The sequence below is a fragment of the Condylura cristata genome, unplaced genomic scaffold, assembly GCF_000260355.1.
Source record: "Condylura cristata isolate star-nosed mole 26May11 unplaced genomic scaffold, ConCri1.0 scaffold00011, whole genome shotgun sequence".
NCBI classification, from domain to species: domain Eukaryota; kingdom Metazoa; phylum Chordata; class Mammalia; order Eulipotyphla; family Talpidae; genus Condylura; species Condylura cristata.
Genome location: NW_004567112.1, coordinates 50,882,718 through 50,901,302, shown reverse-complemented (window position 1 = coordinate 50,901,302; position 18,585 = coordinate 50,882,718).

Here is an 18,585-nt window from a genome sequence, read left to right as displayed (position 1 = left end):
GAAGATACTGTCATTTTTCTTTAATTAGATGTCATGTGTTGCAGTAGTTCTGAATCAATTTTCAATTGTTTCAATTACTCTTAGATTGTTACAAGACCACAGAAAATGATGTAGCATTATTATTATTTTTAAATATTTTCATAGGGCTTGTCATGTAGCTGGAAAATGAAATTCAGAACATGGATACTCCATGTTGGGAAGCTTCATAGGTGCCCACATGTATAAACCTGGTGTATGCTCATCATGTTGTCTGTCTTTCCTGTGTGTGTATGTGGGGGGAATATCAGGGCTGGAGCATAAAGATTCTCCTTGTAGTTTTGTGAATTGCCTCTACATCTTGCTAATTCTCAAAAAGTTTAGCCCCAATCAAAACACTTAATGTAGGTTAAAAGTGATACTACTCTCCCCTGTAGCAAAATCTCACTCCACATGTTAAATTAGTTACATTAATTTAACTTAATTGTATTAAATTCCTTTACATCAAAAGTCTTACATATTTTGTCTTAAAGTGGTGGATAACAAAACCTGTTTAGAGCAGGCTCCCTGCCCTGTAACACCACCCCTTTATTTTTCTTCACAACTGAATAACATGCCATTGAATATATGCTTCACAGTTTCTCTGACCATTCAGTGGCTGAAGGACACTTGGTTTGTTTCCATGACTTGGCAATTGTAAACAGTGCTACTAACGTACATAGCTGTAGGTAGATCTTTTGTGTTAAATTTTTTATGTTACTTGGCTAGTGCAGTTGGATCAAAAGGGATTTCCATTTGTATTTTCTTGCGATGTCTCCAAACCATTTTCCACAAGAGCAGTACCAGTTTGCATTCCCACTAACAGTGGATGAAAGTTCCTTTTACATCGCAACCCCATCAACATTTCTTAAAATTTGTTCCTTTATACATGGGCCACCCTCACAGGGATGAGGTAGTATCCCAGTGTAGTTTTAATTTTAATTTCTCTTATAAGTGACATTGAATTTTTTTTTCATTTGTCTGTGAGCCATCTGAATGCCTTCTTTAGAGAAGCATCTATTCATATCTTTAGCCTATTTTCTAATTTGGTCATTTGTTTCTTTGTGCTTGGGCTGTGTAAGTACTTTGTAGGGCCTCCCTTGTGGCCTGGATGTTGTATCAGTGTTACCACTGCAATGGCCTACCCACCACAGCCTGAGTTTTATCCCCAACCAGGGATTGACCCACATGGCACAGCAGACCTCTCCTGTCTTGCCTGCTGCTCCCCTTAGCAGTGTATTTCAGTAGATCTGCCTATTCTACTCCCCACTCTCTCTGGTGAATCCTCTCAACCACACGCCTTTGGCCTACACCCCAGTTATTCTACACAAAATTAAATAAATAAAATCTTTTTTAAAAAATACCTTATGGGCCCTCTGTGGTTGCAGCACTAAGAAGCTAAAGCCACTTCAGCATGAGTTTGATCCCTGGAGGTGATCCACATGGGCATGGCAGATCTTTCTTGACCCGCCCTCTGCTCCCCTCAGCAGTGTACTTCATTGATCTGCCTGTTCTGTACCCCAACCTATATCTGGTGAGTCCTTGGACCGCACCCTTGCTCTGGCCTGTACCCCAGTTTCATATGCATAAATAAATCTTTAAAAAAAAAAAAGAGGACTTTGCAAATTCTGGAGTTTAACCCCTTATCAGATGTATGATATAAAAATATTTTTCTTGGCCCTCCCTGGTGGCGCAGCGGGTTAAAGCACAGCACTGAGAATCTAAGACGGCTTCCACATGAGTTCGACTCCCGCCTGCCCCGGAGGTGACCACATGGCGCGGCAGACCTCTCCTGACCTGCCCGCTGCTCCCCTCAGCAGTGTATTTCAGTAGATCATCCTGTTCTGCTCCCCACTCTGTCTCTGGTGAAGCCTCTCACCCTCCACATCTCTGGCCTGTACCCCAGTTCTGTGTGCATAAATAAATAAATCTTTAAAAAATATATATATTTTTCTTATCCTGTAGGTTACCTTTTTGTTTTTTTGTGTGTTTCAATTCTGAAAGTGAGAAACCCACCTAGATTTGTTGTTTCTCTCTGAGTTTTTTGTTTTTGTTTTTACTGCTGTTTTTTTTTTTTTTTTCTTTGCTCAACTAACTCTTTGTTGTATGGAGCAGCCGAGATCTATGATCAATTTTCAGTCCTCAGGTAATACTTGAAGAGGCATTTTTATTAACTGAATCAGTCAGTTTTTCAATCTTTATCAAAGAGCTCTCTCTCTTTGGGCTCATACTATCAAGACTCTGATAGACAGTTTACCACTCTGTGTCTTCAATTTCCCTTGTGCAGATCTTTCAGTTCTTTCAGAAGTGGTCTTTTAGAATTTTGCTTAACACACACATATTTATATTCATTTTCTGATCTTTTTGATCCTTAGAAATATATTGGGGTTCTTCAAAGCCCCACATGGATCTCATAGTTCCTAATTTTTTCTTTTAATTTTTTGGTTGGCTAACTTTTAATCCTGTTAAAAAATGTAATTCAAATATGTAGATATTTGCTTTTACTAATGATTCACGAATCAATACAATTTTCCATCTGCATACTGCAAGGGGTTACACAAATTAACATATAGATGTAGTCAGAAAGAGATTGGGACAAGGTAATTAGCAAGAGAAAATAATATTTCAGGTAAAGCCATCTTCTCTCAGGTGAAAAAAAGGTATTCTCATGATGTAGGTTACCTCACTGGTACTGATTGATGTTTAGGATTGGTACAGACTAAAACTGTAATGAGATTAGGTATTAAGTGGGGGTGTCTGGCACGAAGATTACATTTTGGGTCTATATTTTCTATTTTCAGCAGCTTCAATTGATAATCATAGATCTATGACAAAATTCCTGAGGTAGACTATTAGCAGAGAATGTTCTCTGATTTGTTTCAAGTAAAAGGAAGCCCTGTGAATTAAGCTTTTCAGGGAACTTCTAAATATGCTATACAATGAGGATACTTTGAGGGTGGGTTTTTCGATCCATTTTAATCCTTCCCAGTCCAGTATTTAGTATAGCACTCATTTTCACAACTTGAGTAGTTGTAAATTGTTTACTTTCAAAGCTGTCATAATCTGTGGAAGGCTGGAATGAGTAAATCTCATTAAAAGGCTATTAAATTAAAAATATTTTTTTGATCAGTCTCCCCAGAAGGAGCAACTGTATTTTCTTAATATGCTCCGTGCAGGTATCTTCCAATATCGTTCACCTTGATGTGGGGAAATAAGATCAATTGAGTCTTCATGTGCCTTGGAAGAAATTTACATGATTAATTAAACTATCCCACCGAAGGGCACACTGATCACTATGTTCTGGTGAATGTAGAAGACTCAAAGCCACAAGAAGGTGAAACAGGAGTCTGGAGTCTCTTTATTAGGACAACCCATGAATATATATAGGGTCTGACATGCCTTGTACGTGGAGAAAAACAGGAAGTGTACCAATGCGGAGGTGGGATGCATGTTTGTACAGGGCCTGCTGGCTTCTTGCAGTTTCTGCTAAAAACAAGGTAGTAGGCTGCAGCTGTTTGCAGGACAGAGTGCACTGTGCTCTGCTGGCTTGTTTGTTGGCCTTACTGGGGAGTGTGTTCACCCATGTGCAACATCAGCCAAGGTGGACAGGGACACTTGAGGTCCTGTGGAGTTAGCCACACAATGTAGATGATTTTAAGAGTTAGGAAGGTCATTTAGGCTAAAAAGCTTTGTTTTTTCTTATCCTTTGACATTTTCCTAACCAACGATGTCATCATTGTTTCTCCTTTTTTTATGACCTAGGAGAATGTAATGTGGCAGAGTTATCATCCAGATATAGACTTTTGAATGAATATGCCTCTCTTTGAAGAAAATAATTTTTTTTTCTTAACTCTATGAATAAATGTGAAGCCATCTTCTCCTAACCATGTGAAATAACAGTATGGTCAGGGCTGAAAGGAATTATCTTGCACCCTTCTGGATTTTTTGTGGGTTGGCAAATAATCAAATAAGCATCCAATAGATTGGTAAGAGAAAAAGTTATAAAGAAGTTAACAACAGCTTCTTTAACTCCTGAGTACATGGAGGAGATCCAGAATGACTGTCACTTATCCATGTGATTTCAGACATCATCATAAATAATTTAGCTAAGAAGAGAGAGGCTGGGATAGGCTGAGGAGAAAAGGAATGTCAGTTAGAGAGGTTACCAGGAAAACACAGGTAACGAAGATTTCTACCTTCATAATTTAAAGGAGATACGAAGATTAGGTTTTCCATGGAGAGGCACAGACAGAGAGAAATTTAGACATGAATATCAAGAAAAATCTCAACCCAGACTTCATAGTCCCTCCCATAAAATAAATGGTTTGCCTAAAGGTATATATATGTCTTAAGGTGGCATAATTTTCCAAGTCCTTAAACACAGTATAAATATCACTAGTTGACTACATTTTACATTAGAATTTACAACAATGTAAATTCCTCATGAGTAGCTTAATAAATTGCTTTTACCCTTGCTATCTTATCTGATGCTGTTTTGATAATTTCTCCAGTCCAAGAGCAGCCCATAGGGGTGGGGTTGTTTCTCCTTTGTCCCAGCAAATTTTAATGAAATTCAGTTAATTTTTCTTGGACAAATGCCTCTTTAATTGCTTTATGTCTTTAGTAATTTTTAAAAGTCATGAAAAATGTATTTTCATAGAGGAATAGATTTTCAGAATTATTCTACCATTCTAGGAGTGTTTCTTCTTATAAATATATGTTTAAATATATGTTTAGCATTGACAAGGATAATAGTTAATAAGTGGCATAAAAATAACTGTATTTAATAACTCCATGGTAACAGTTAATGTCTTGAGATTTCATGGATGAGCTGTCCTGGATGAGTTTCTGGTTATTTATATGACCTCTGTGGTACTTAAAACTGTCAAGTCTTTATTTGAACCAGATGATTAGAATGATCTTTTATTTATTTTCAAGATGTATGAAAACTGTGTATTTTCAGTACCAAGGTACTTAATCTATGACTTCTTAACATAACTAATGACAGAACAGTCACATTTAAATTTAAAAAAATACATATCACACTATTTTTTGCCCTGATCTGACTTGTTAAATATGAATAAATAAATATTATACATATTTCTAAAAAATACACTGACCTCCCTGGTGGCACAGCGGGTTAAAGCACAGCACTGAGAAGCTAAAGCCGCTTCCGATGAGTTCGATTCCCGTCTGTTCTGGAGGTGACCCCATGGCGCGGCAGACCTCTCCTGCCCTCAGCAGTGTACTTCGTCCATCTGCCTGTTCTGCTCCCCACTCTGTCTCTGGTGTAACCTCTCGCCACCCCTGAGCCTCTGGCCTATACCCCAGTTCTGTATGAATAAATAAATCTTAAAAAAAAAATACACTGACCTTATTTTTTTCACTTTTTAAAGATTTATTTTATTTATGCATACAAGAGCTGGTGTGTATTTATGCATACAAGAGGCTTGGACAGGTGAGCAAATTCACCAGTTACAAAGAGTGGTAAACAAAACAGGCAGATTGCCTAAAATACACTGCTGAGAGGAGCAGTGGGTGAGACAGAAGACTGCTTGGCCATGTGGGTTTAGCTCCCCGGCCAGGGATCAAACTCATGCTGCAGTGACTGCAGATAGCTTCATAATGCTGGGACATAACCCCTTGTGCCACCAGGAGGCCCCTTAAAAGTATACTGAGTTTAGGCCTGCTCTTAGTAGTGCAGCAGGTTAAGTAAGGCTCAGCACTGCAAGTGAATCGCAGACACTTCAGTGTGAATTTGATCCCCAGGCCCAGAGGTGACCACATATTGCAACAGACTTTTCCTGTCTCACCCACTACTCCCCTCACCAGTGTAATTTGTCAATCTGCCCAATCTGTTCCCCATCCTGTCTCTGGTGAATCCTCTCACCACCCTTACACATCTGGCCTGTACACCAGTTCTGTATGCATAAATAAATAAATCTTAAAAAAAAATACACTGAGTTTAATAATTTAGGTTTCAAGCTTGTGTTTATTTCTGTATTATGATTTAATTTGATATGTAACAAATCACTGTGCTAAATAACCATGTTAGAATCATAGTACCATGGAGTTATCATAAAGTTAAAAGTTGTAAAGCAAGTGGTAAAAAAAGGACAATTATCCCTACTTGGTCTTATCATTCATAATTCCTCAAAAAAGCTTTAGAATCCAGGGCCTCATATTGCATGGCAGTTCAGAGAGCTGGAATTTAAATAATAACCTAGCATATATTTGTTTTTTTTTTTTACTTTCTGCTAGAACATTTGTTCATTTACTATGCAACCAAGAAAATTTTATTTTCTGAGGAGTGGTAAAAAAGTTGTTACTTATATTTTATTCATAACTACATTAGTACAACAATCTTCAGGCTGTTTAGACAATTAAATACAATAACAGTAATAATAACATTTTAGTCACCAAATGAATAGTTTCTTTCTGCATACTGATTGAGAAGTAATCTGTGAATGTATTTTCTTCAATATTTGATGGTCATGGTAATGACTTGAACACTAGGTTATTGAGTCATTTTAAGATCATCCTTTATCGTGTAAATGAGGATACTTTGGTGTGTCATTGGCCTTCAATAGGCTGTTACTGACTATGTGACCTTGGACAACTTGCAGAATCATAGAATCACAGGAATAAAGGAAACTGGAAAGGTTATGTTGCCCAGTTATTCACAGACTCCATAGATCTTCTCTTTCTTCAGCACCCCCAGAGAGTACTGATTCTGCTTCTTTTTAAATATCTTTAGAAACAGGGAACTCAGTGCAACCCAGTGAACTCAAACTGGTTTCAGAGGACTCTGAGTCATAAAAATTCTTTGTTCACATTTGTTACTTGAATCAGAGTCCTTTCTTAGGAAATAGGGATAACAACAGCTGTCTGCTTCACGGAATTATCTTAAGAATAAGCCTCATAATACATGCAGAAAATGCAGTGTACCCAATTTCAGGTTACAGGTAAACATTCCCTCACTTCTCGGGATTCTTTTCAATCCAGAAGAAAGAACAAGTTAACATTAGACAGATTAGTAGGAGGAAATGTCCAACTTTAGTAACATACATTTGAATAATTTACATGGCTGTAAATTCTAATGTAAAATAGGGCAAAATTGGGGTTTAAATTCTGTGTGGCAACTAGGGCCATTAAAGAGAGAAAAGAGTGTTTCACATGAGGATATAATGACTTCATCTTTACTGAGTAAAAAGGTGTTTTTCACACAGAAAAGACATTTTTAGAGATAAACCTACAGCTGAATGGTGCCCTAAAAACTACATACCCAGATCAATCATAAAATATAGAACAATGATTGCTTCTTTGATTAAAGAAAGAACAAGAACTTAGAGGTCAGGAATGTCTCCTTAACCTCTGGGGATTTCGTTATTCTCAACTCTAATAATCTGTATTCTTTTTTTTTTTTTTAAGATTTATTTATTTATACATACAAAACTGGGGTACAGGCCAGAGGTGCAGGAGTGGTAAGAGGCTTCACCACAGACAGAGTGGGGAGCAGAACAGGAAGATCATCTAAGTACACTGCTGAGAGGAGCAGCAGGCAGGTCAGGAGAGGTCTGCCGTGCCATGTGGTCCCCTCCGGGGCAGATGGGGATTGAACTCATGCTGTAGTAGCATTAGTTTTTTAGTGCTGTGCTTTAACCCGCTGCGCCACCAGGGAGGGCCAAATAATCTGTATTCTTTAAGCAATGGTAACAGTGTCTTCCCAAGACCCATGGATTTTCTTCTGGTCTTAATTCCATAAACTATGTTGAAGGTTATTATAAAATACCTACTCTAACTATATTGAAAAAGACTAATCCCATAATACTATATTACCTTTAAAATATTTTATTGTATCCTGTGCAGTAAACTGTATTAATATTCACAAATATTTGTTTCTGCTATCTGGGGTAAAGTTGTACTGAACCATTTGTTGACAATAATCTTGACACTGAGGTTTTTGCCTTCATCTGTGGAATAAAAATCAGGCAATATGTGCCACTTTGGAGCCTTCTTGGTGGTATAGGCATTAAAGTCTCAGGGCTATCAAGCTGTTATCAGCCACTGTGGCATGAGTTCAATCCCTGGTGTGGGAGCTAATGCTACATGGCCCAGCACACCTCTCCTTCTCCCCTGCTGCTCCATTAAGCAGTGCATTTTAGTAAAACTTCCTGTTCTACTCCCTACTCCATCTCTAGTGAATCTTCTCACCCCCTGCACCACTGGCCTGCATGCCAGTTCTTGTATACATAAAAAATAAAAACTTAAATGTATATGTCACTTTCATTACAAAAACAGACATCCCACTTATTGGGAAAAAATTGTCTCATACAAAACTAGTGATCAAGGATTGATCACAAAGATATACAAAGAACTGATGAAACTCAACAAAAATAAACAACCCCATGAAAAAATGGGCAGAAGAGCTAAAAAATCACTTCTCCAAAGAGTAAATGCAGATGGCCAATAAGCATATGAAAAAATGCTCAACATCACTTCTAATAAGGGAGATGCAAATTAAAACCACAATGAAATACCTCACCCCAGTGAAAATGGCACATCTTCAAACAACTAGCTACAACAAATGTTGGCAAGGATGTAGAGAAAAAGGAACTCTCCTGCACTGCTGGTGGGAATGCAAACCAGTAAAACTACTATGGAAAACTGTTTGGAGGTTCCTCAAACTGCTAAACATGGAGCTTCCCTACGACCCAGCAATCCCACTCCTAGGTATCTACCCAAAAGACACAAAAACACTGATTGAAAAAGATACCTGTACCCCCATGTTTATCACTGCTTTATTTACAATTAAGAAGCCATGGAAACAGCTCAAATGCCCAATAGTGGATGATTGGATTAAAAAGATATTGTACATATACAGAATGGAACCAAAAATAAATAAATAAATAAATAAAGACATGCCTTTTGCAGCAGCATGGATGGAGATGGAAAAGATCATGCTTAGTGAAATAAACCAGAAAGAAAAGGGAAAAAAAAAACTGAATGGTTTCACTCATAGCAGGAGTATAATGGATCAGGCAATAAAATAAAGATAATAATGAACAACTATATACCAGAGACATTTTATGGGGGCAGAATAAGGAATGGGATCAAAAACAGTGGAGGGAGGGAAATGCACTGGACTCTGATGATGGCACATGGGTGATTTGGTGATGGGAAGCCCATAGAGATTACAACTGAGATGGGAAAAGGCACAAATTGATGTCAAAATAAACTATTATATTACTTTAAATACACACACACACACATACACATGTATATATATAGTCACTTTCAGGGAGAAACTTTCCACATTCCTTATGTTTTAGTGACTTCAGACAGAGTCTGTTTTGACTAACTGGACCTCAGAATGAAGAAAATATGGAGCAGAGCTCAAGCTGTCCTAAAAAGCACCTGTTCCATAGTCTACTGAGAATTTTTTTGTCTGTAACCAAATATGATCTTACGTATCTTCTTTAACACAAGTTTTGTCCTTTTTTTTTTTCCTGTGAAGACTTGCTTTTCAGTTGATACCCTTACCATTTTGAAAAGTCCCTGACCTCATATAAATTTGAATATGAAGCAGGCAGGAAAGTACTGTTCTGGGGCTTACACATAACATTTCAATGATTTTATGAAATTTTTTCTCTAAATAATGATCTTTTGTGAAATCATTTTCATCAGAATTCATTGCATTTAAAGTCCTTTCCCTCTAGCTAAAGAGGGACCAATAAATCAACTCCTTAGTTATGTGTGAGAAATATCAATAATGCATGGTTGCAGGGTAAGGAAGCTGAATTTAGCATAGTGGGATTAAATATTTACTTTTAATAAACTAGAGCTATTTTAAGGTACAGTCTTCTAAATAAATGAAAATGTTGGTTTTGAAATTTAAACATTCTTCTTTGCCAAAAGTGTAATGTTGTTTACAAAGAAATGTGTATATTATCAAATTTAGTAATATATAAAAATACAGGAAAACTGATAGAAGTTAGGGGTCAGGTGGCTAGTAGAATTCAAAGGAAGGAATAAAAATATGATTTTACATAATGCACAGCTAGAAATTATTGCTTAAATTAGTAAAATAAAATTTTAAACATATAATTTAATTTTTCCCATTTAACTTATAGGGGAATTTGAAAAATCCAAAAATTCAGAGAAAGAAAGAAGGAATAAGAGTATAAGTACAAATGCATTTTCATGAAAATGTCACCAAAGACCATTATTTAGAAAAAAATTATCATAGTCACTGAAGTCTTATATGTATACCCCAGAACAGTGCACTTTATTACCTACTTCAAATTTAAGTTTGTCTGAGGTTAAGGTCACCTCACAGTGTAAGGATATAACCTGAAATATACTTCAAAGGGCTCACAAATACTTCACAGCATTTAGATTTGAGGAACTAGACTGATATCTCTGTTTAAAAGCTTTACTCTTTATTGTTTGGTTGAATTTCCAGTTGAATTTATTATTCTCTTTAAAATATAGCACTTTATAGTATGGATAGTCTTGGACATATAAAGTTTGTGTTTCCCATCTGAAAATGGACACTGAGCACACTATGGATAGAATTAACTTTATTATATAGAGTCTCAAAGTAAGACCTTCATCTTTAAGTCAGAGATTTGACCTATTCTGAAATACCTTTATGAGCAGAAATTATTTGGGGATAGTTAATAATTTATTTCACTGTTTATTTGTTCAGCAATTTCAGTACCTTTGGAAAGAACTAGGAATGATACAGATACATTTAAAAATCCTATCATTCCTTCTATGTTAGTGGCCAATAGCAAATGTATAACAAAACAGAAAATGATAATAATTCTCAGGTCAGCATCATAGAATATTTAAAAACCATGCCTACAAATTTACAACTTTAGAGAATACCATCTGCTATTGCCTTCTGCCTCAAGTTGAAAAAAAAAATCTAATTTTAGTCAGACTATTACTAGCCTAAAAAAAAAAATTTATTACATGTATTTCAATGGTTGTTAAGATTTGACATATGTGTCTAGCATTTAAGGAGGTGGTGTTTTTGTTAGAATTGATGGAGATAAAAGCTATGAAAACTTAATCTAACATGAAATTGTTTGAAAATACCTTTCAGTTGGCCAAATAGATTATTGATTTTAACCCATTTATAAAATGAAAGTTTAATAATGAACAAAATCATACAGCCTTCATTTACATATGCATGTAGTTTGGGACCCTTCTCTTGTGGAAAAAAAGTTAATATATATACACCAAATTAGTGAATTGCAATAATGTTATGAGAAGGAATGAATTGTACCATATTTTTAGATTTATGATCTGATAATTTATGATTGTTGTTTGCATTTCAATTGGGCATTATTTAGTATGGGAGACCACTTATAGTACAGGCTAATGGAAAATATTTTTTAGTATATATTGATATGGCCATCTGAGAAAGTTATATACAAGCTTATTTTCTTCACTATTGAGTGTAGAATTAGAAACATATAATGACAAATTGAAATTTACTGTTATTGGAATCATGGTGATTATACCAACACTTTTTCAAATAATCTATTGTTTTAAGATAGAGAGTTAATAGAAAGCACTATGAAGATAACTAGCTTATAATGGTTTAACTATGGCTGCATTCTAAATTTTAATTTTTAAGGTAGTAGAAATGATAGTCATTTCTTCTCAAATGCCCAGTTATTACAGTGAATTTTTGTCATTATTTTAATTTAATAATAATTTAGATTAAGCTACCACATTAGTGTTCAACTTTTTTCTTCACAGTGGATAAGCTATTAAGCAAAATTGAAAATTGTCATATTTGTTGATTATATATTTGAATATTCAATTTCATTTATTCATAATATACATCAAGGCTTGTCAATGTAGAATTTATGAGAGACAAGATAAAAAGTGATGCTTTATAGCAGGCAATATATTAGAGTAGGCAGAATAAAAGAGAACAGAATCTGTTGAAGGGTAGTTAAGCATCAATATAGTAATTATCATTGATCTTTTCTTTCTAACTACATCAAAGTGGCATCACAATCACAATCTGACCAATCACTTGCATTTAGTTGCTGTGAGTAAAAAATCTAAGTTGACCTCATAGTGTTTAAGATTATACATCTGATGTCACTGTTTAGATTGAACACCATAACTAATTAGTAGTACAACCCCGTTCAAGTTACTAAAACATTTTAAATCTCATTTCCTAACTAATAAAAAGACTACTGTAATACCACAATATTAGTGATTGTCTACATTAAATAAGGATTTACACTTGTGGGAATTTTATAAACTTAGACAAAATTATGAGTCAAGATTACTATTCCATCTTAGGTAATATAGAGGAATGCATCCACCTGTTAAGAGTTTAGGAATGCGGGCCCTCCCTGGTGGCGCAGCGGGTTAAAGCACAGCACTGAGAATCTAAAGCCGCTTCCGCATGAGTTCGATTCCGCCTGCCCCGGAGGTGACCACATGGCATGGCAGACCTCTCCTGACCCACCCGCTGCTCCCCTCAGCAGTGTACTTCGTCGATCTGCCTGTTCTGCTCCCCACTCTGTCTCTGGTGAAGCCTCTCACCACCCTTGAGCCTCTGGCCTGTACCCCAGTTCTGTATGCACAAATAAATAAATCTTTAAAAAAAAAAAAGAGTTTAGGAATGCACTCAAAATACTGCTGCCTATGAATCTATTTTACGTGGCTAAGTAGCCTGCAGGAGAATGGACATGACACTAACCTTCACCCCCAGGATAGATAACAGCCAGTGAGTCACTAGTCAGTGTAGTGTAAGTTCTTCATATAACTTTCACAGTGGCCCCTTTTACTACCTCTTCTGCCTCCCAGTCTTCCCGTTATATGCACTTAGGTAAGACTCTGTGGAGTTTACCAAAACTTAAATCTTTTTGCTCTGAATTGGTCAATCTTGCCTTAGACTGGGACTGCAAAAACATTGCAGCCATGGACCTCCGTAGTAGCCTCAGTCACTGCCGTCAGCTTCCTTGAGGACCCCTCCCTGTGGGAAGCATGTCATGTATTTCTCTAACTTGTGGGTGATACACATGCCTTTTTCACTTTGCCTCTGTGGTCTTTGTTGACAAAGTCACAGCTTCATAGGTAAGATTGCTCTGTTCCACACTGAGAGTATGGTAGGAAAATAGCAGATAGAAAAGAGGAATAGGCCCTGTAATTAAAGAAAAAAAAATAGGCTTTTTCCTATTCTTTAAAAGTCTGAAAAATTTGGCACTATGAAAATTAAAAAAAAAATGTTATTCTTCTATCATGGTATTATATAAGAGTTTAAGATTTGAGATTCATTAGGAAATATTCTTAAACCTGATGATGGGCTAAAGGATGGATATTGATGTGAAAGCATTTATTCAAGACACAGATTTGGACTCTTAATTAACTTGGCACGAAAAGTGTGTGACACCATATAGGCCACTTGACTGAAACTCAGTTTATTTCTATGTAAGAGTAAATTGAACATTGTTGCCATTTCCAACACATATTCTATGAAAGTCGTGTTTCTTGGTGAAACAAACTTGGGAAACACACACTCTATATTTCCTTCTCTGAAATTCCCAGAATATAACTCATTAAATACCTGTGAAAATCTGCTAGTAGATACTCGTTTTGTTTCACTCAGTTTTTGCAGATTGCTTTTTAACAGTCTTGCTGGACTATAGAATAAATTTTGAGCAAACTTGGCTAGAGAGTATTTGGATTATTCATTGTTTAGAAATCTTTTTCATGAGCCTTGTTTGATGATTAAGAGACTGCATATTAATTTAATTTTTTTTAGAATAGATGATCAATTAACTGTTCTCTTCTGAGTCCTATCGGAGTAATGACTAAGAACAGGATAACCTTGAGCTATTAATTTTCTTACATGTCTGTGCTAAGAAGGAAAAAGGCAGAAAATTAAGCTTGGTTTATTAAAACAAAGTAAAACTTTACATTTTCATTGTTTTTTATCTGTGATACAGAGATATTCTTAGAAAACCATAAACAATTGATTTTATACATATCATGATAAATAACTGACAATAAATAGAGAACTACCGATTTTCTAAGTCTATTTTATTATTGCTACACTGGAAATTTAATCTCTTTAATCCAAATAAAATACAGCTGATATTTTATTGTCACAGATTAATCAATCTAAGTTTAAAAGTGAAAATTTTTCAAATTTATCAAAGTTGGAGAATATATTTGAGTAAATTCAGGTCACTTTCCACTTTTGCTCATAGAAATCATTATATAGGTTATCCTTTAATAATAATTAGTCCTAAGACTGACTTCCAAGATTCACAAAACATGAAATTATCTATTGATTAATGGTCATGCTTTGAATATTAGCCATTATATCTATGTATGGAATAGATCACCCAAGGATGATTAGCCTGCCCTGGAGCAGAGATCCAGATTTCTTCAAAAGTGTAGTTCTGGGTCTGTGAAGATGAAGTTGCTGAAGTGCTGTCCTAGCAGAACTTACTGGAAATCTGCTCTCAGTGATTCTGGAGTAACCAGTTTACAGGAATATACATAACTTTGAAGTCAACTGCAAGATAATCAAGGATCTGAGCTGAAAAATTTACAGGGAAAGGTGCACTGCTTGCAGAGCACTAAAGGAAGCTGCTGACAGCTTAATACTAGTGAACAAATACAATATCAGAGCCATGTGCTACAGAAGTTGTTCATTGTAACTGGTGGCTGAAGTCAAAGACTTTACAGGTAGTACCCCCTGGAGGGGGTTGCTGGTGAAGATAGATAGCCCAGGGAAGAATGCTAAAAAGAATTTCATTTTGGGGTGGAGACTGTAACAAGAAATATAAGGACTGCAGAAGCAGTCACCAGGATTCAGTGTTGAGGGACTCAGTGTTTGAGTATTTGGTGTTTGGGAACTATTGTTTGAGCATTCAATGCTCAGGATTAAGCATTTGAGCATTCAGCATTTGGGACTCAGTATTTTCAGATCTTCAGTAATTCAGGAGTCAGTGATTTTGGTCCTCACAGCACTTATCTTCCAGAGGCTGCTGCGTGTCTCTGAAGGAGAGACTTGAAATAGCATGTGGTTCTGGAGTTTGTCACTGGCAAGAGCAACTCCTTCAGGATCTTGTTAAAAGAACACATTAGATGGATGAATGAAGGAGTGAAAATCGTTTCTTCTGTAATATCACTCCAGTACCTTCTAATGAACAAGCTAAATAAACATCATCTCCCAAGTCCCATCTCCCAGTGTGTTAGTTTTATCTGTAGTTTCATTTTACACTTATTCAGATGCTTCTTTAATTCTAAAGTGGTACTTGAGATATTTGGCACATGTGCAGTTCTCAGTGTTTTTAAGTAACATCAATTGTTACATCAATATTTAGTCTGAAATGATCAGTATATACAAGTGAAAACACTACCAATGATGGTGCTGAACTGATCAAAATAAAAATATAACTTGGGGCAGCCTTCAGGTCAAGTTGAAGTAAAATACTTGGGAAAACCACCCACACCACCATGACCACCTATTCCCCTGAGAGAATAGTTATTAAATAAAAATAAAACATATGTGTACATATAATCTAAATATACATACATTTTTGAGATGCTGGAAATTGATCAAATGCAGAAAATGTAGACAAGTTTACCATAGAAAGATTTAACTGAAACAAGTAAAAATTGTGACCATGGCTTTCTTGATAGAGGTGATCTCCAGTCACCTTAGTTTAGGCAACAGAAAATCATATCCTTTGAAGCTGGCAGCGGTAGAGTAGAATTCAGTGTTCTGGGCTTACAGGGAAGTTTGAAATTTAGAATAAAATTGTGAAAGTGAGACAACTGTAGCTCAAATGATACCTAAATGTTAATGTAGTCTCTGTTTAATCCACTGTGCCATTCTAAGTCTGGTATAGAATTTTACCCTTGGAAGACAGAACTTGTATGCCTGCTGCTTGTGCAGAGTGTATGACCTCGACACAAAGCTGACACCCTTCCACTCTGAAGTGGCATAGCAGAGAAAATGTTCCTAAATCTGTGTATAAACTTCTCTCAAATCTTTGATTGACCCACAAAGATTCAAGCTTACTTTAACATATATGAAGGAATGCAAAGGCCCTAGATTAGAAAAAACAAATTTCAAATATTACAAATCTATGATTTGTATGCTACTGATGTTACTTGTTTTATAAGAATGGCATAATAAAGACAATATAATAGTGACATAAGTACATATTTAAAATGTATTGAACAAACCTGAAAGTGTGGACTATATGGTTAACTTATTTTGAAAAAAGTTTAAAGGTAGTTAATGTAGAAAAAGTTTGAAGCAACTATGTTTTCAATTTTTTTTAAATTATAAATTTGGGGTTACATTTTTACTCTGCAATATGTACACCTGTTTTCCACTCAACTTCACCAAACTACCTGTGCCAGCATCCTGTCTACTTCCTCCCCTCACTTTTTCTTCTTTTCCCACTGTTTCTTTTGGTAATTAGTTTTGTTTTGTTTGTTTTTTTTCACTAAATCTAATGTTTGTTTTTGTGTGTGTGTATTTTGCCAGCACATGTTATATATATTCCACAGATAAATCAATACATCTGATGTCTTTCATTTTAAGATTTATTTCACTTACTGTGGTCACCTTAAGATCCATTTATTTTGTCTATAAAAGACATAGTTTACCTTTTTTAACAACTGTAGAATAATTCTACAGAATTATTAATTATTAATAAGAATATATTCTACAATTTCTTTACCAAGTCATCTGACAGTGCTAAGGGTGATTCCATGACTTGGCAATTGAACATAGGCCTATAGGCCTTTATAGTCTTTTTTTTTTTAAGATTTATTTATTTGTGCATACAGTACTGGGGTACAGGCCAGAGGCTCAAGGGTGGTGAGAGGCTTCACCAGAGACAGAGTGGGGAGCAGAACAGGCAGATCTACGAAGTACACTGCTGAGGGGAGCAGCGGGAGGGTCAAGAGAGGTCTGCCGCGCCATGTGGTCACCACCAGGGCAGGAGGGAATCGAATTCATGTGGAAGTGGCTTTAGCTTCTTAGTGCTGTGCTTTAGCCCGCTGCGCCACCAGGGAGGGCTCTTTAAGTCTTTCATATTATATTTTAGTGTTTTAGGGGTAAACAGCTTGAAGAGGTATTGCTGGAAAATATAGAACTTTTATTTTTTTTTCTTAAGAAATCTACATAGCGTTTTCTGTGGAGGCTGCACCAACTTGGCATTCTTACTAACAGTGGATAAGCTTGTTTTCATCTATATCCTCCTTGCTAATGTTTATTGTTTCTTTGGGTTGTCTACCTTTTTCTTGTTGTCGAATTGTATAAGCAACTTGTGTATTCTGTAAATTAACCTCTTGTCAGTTATATGATGTGCAAATATATTCTCTCATTTTCTAGGTTGCCTTTTTGTTTTTGTGTTGGTTTCTTTTAAGGTATAAAATCATGTTAACTTGATGCATTCCCACTTGTTTACTTTTGCTTTTGATTCTGTTTACAAAACGCTATGGTATTAGAACAATAACAGAATTCAGACTAATGGGATAGAATAGGAAGTCCAGAGATAACCTCACACTAATATGAACAGTTAATCTTTGACAAAGAAACTTAGCCGAACAACAGAGAAAAGAAAACCCGTTTGACAAATGTTGGGAAGAAAATTAGTAGCTTCATTTAAAAAAAAAAAAAAAGAATCTAGACCCATATTTAATTCCATACTCAAAAATTAATTCCAAATGAATTAAAGATCTGGAAGTAAGAACCAAAATCACATCTTAAAGAAAATAGGGATGTACATCAAGACATCTTACTTAAAGAAAACAGGTATGTATGTCAAGATATCAATCTTAAAGTTATATTTGAAACACTTTATTTTGCATGAAAAATGAGTGTTTACTTTCACCTCAGAAGAAAAACAAATATTAACTCAAAATGCATTGCAAACATAAACATAAAAGCCAATAAAATGAAAATTTTTACCACTCTTGCCTAAGCAAACACTTCTAAATAGGATAAATAAGCATACATATTAAAAGATAGACATAATAAATTGAATTCCATAAACACTGAAAAGGTAACGCACAGATCATGGAAAAAAATATAACACAACTATCAGACAAAGGTATAGTTCTTGTATATAAGTGTTAAAACTTACTAAAATGACAAAACACCCTATTAAAAATGGAAAATATATATAAAAATATTTTGTTGAGTATGCTGAGTGTTTATGTATTTATATGAATAATAAAAAGGCATATGAAAAATTATTAGTTGTAAGGATAATTAGAAGTAAAGTTTGCAATGAAATACTATTATACTTAGGATGCAACACCCTGGCATTCACAAGTACTCACCAGAATATAAAGCCATTATAATACAGTAATGATAAGAATATAAAGTGATATAATTTTTAAAAAGTTTGCTATATCTTATAAAGGCAAGTGTGCACTTACTATATGAACTAGCATGTACACATCTAGATATTTATCCAGAGAAATAAAAACTGAAGTCCATGAACAGAACTGAGTGGAGCTATTGTTCACTTTTTTAGTATCACTGGAAACAACTTC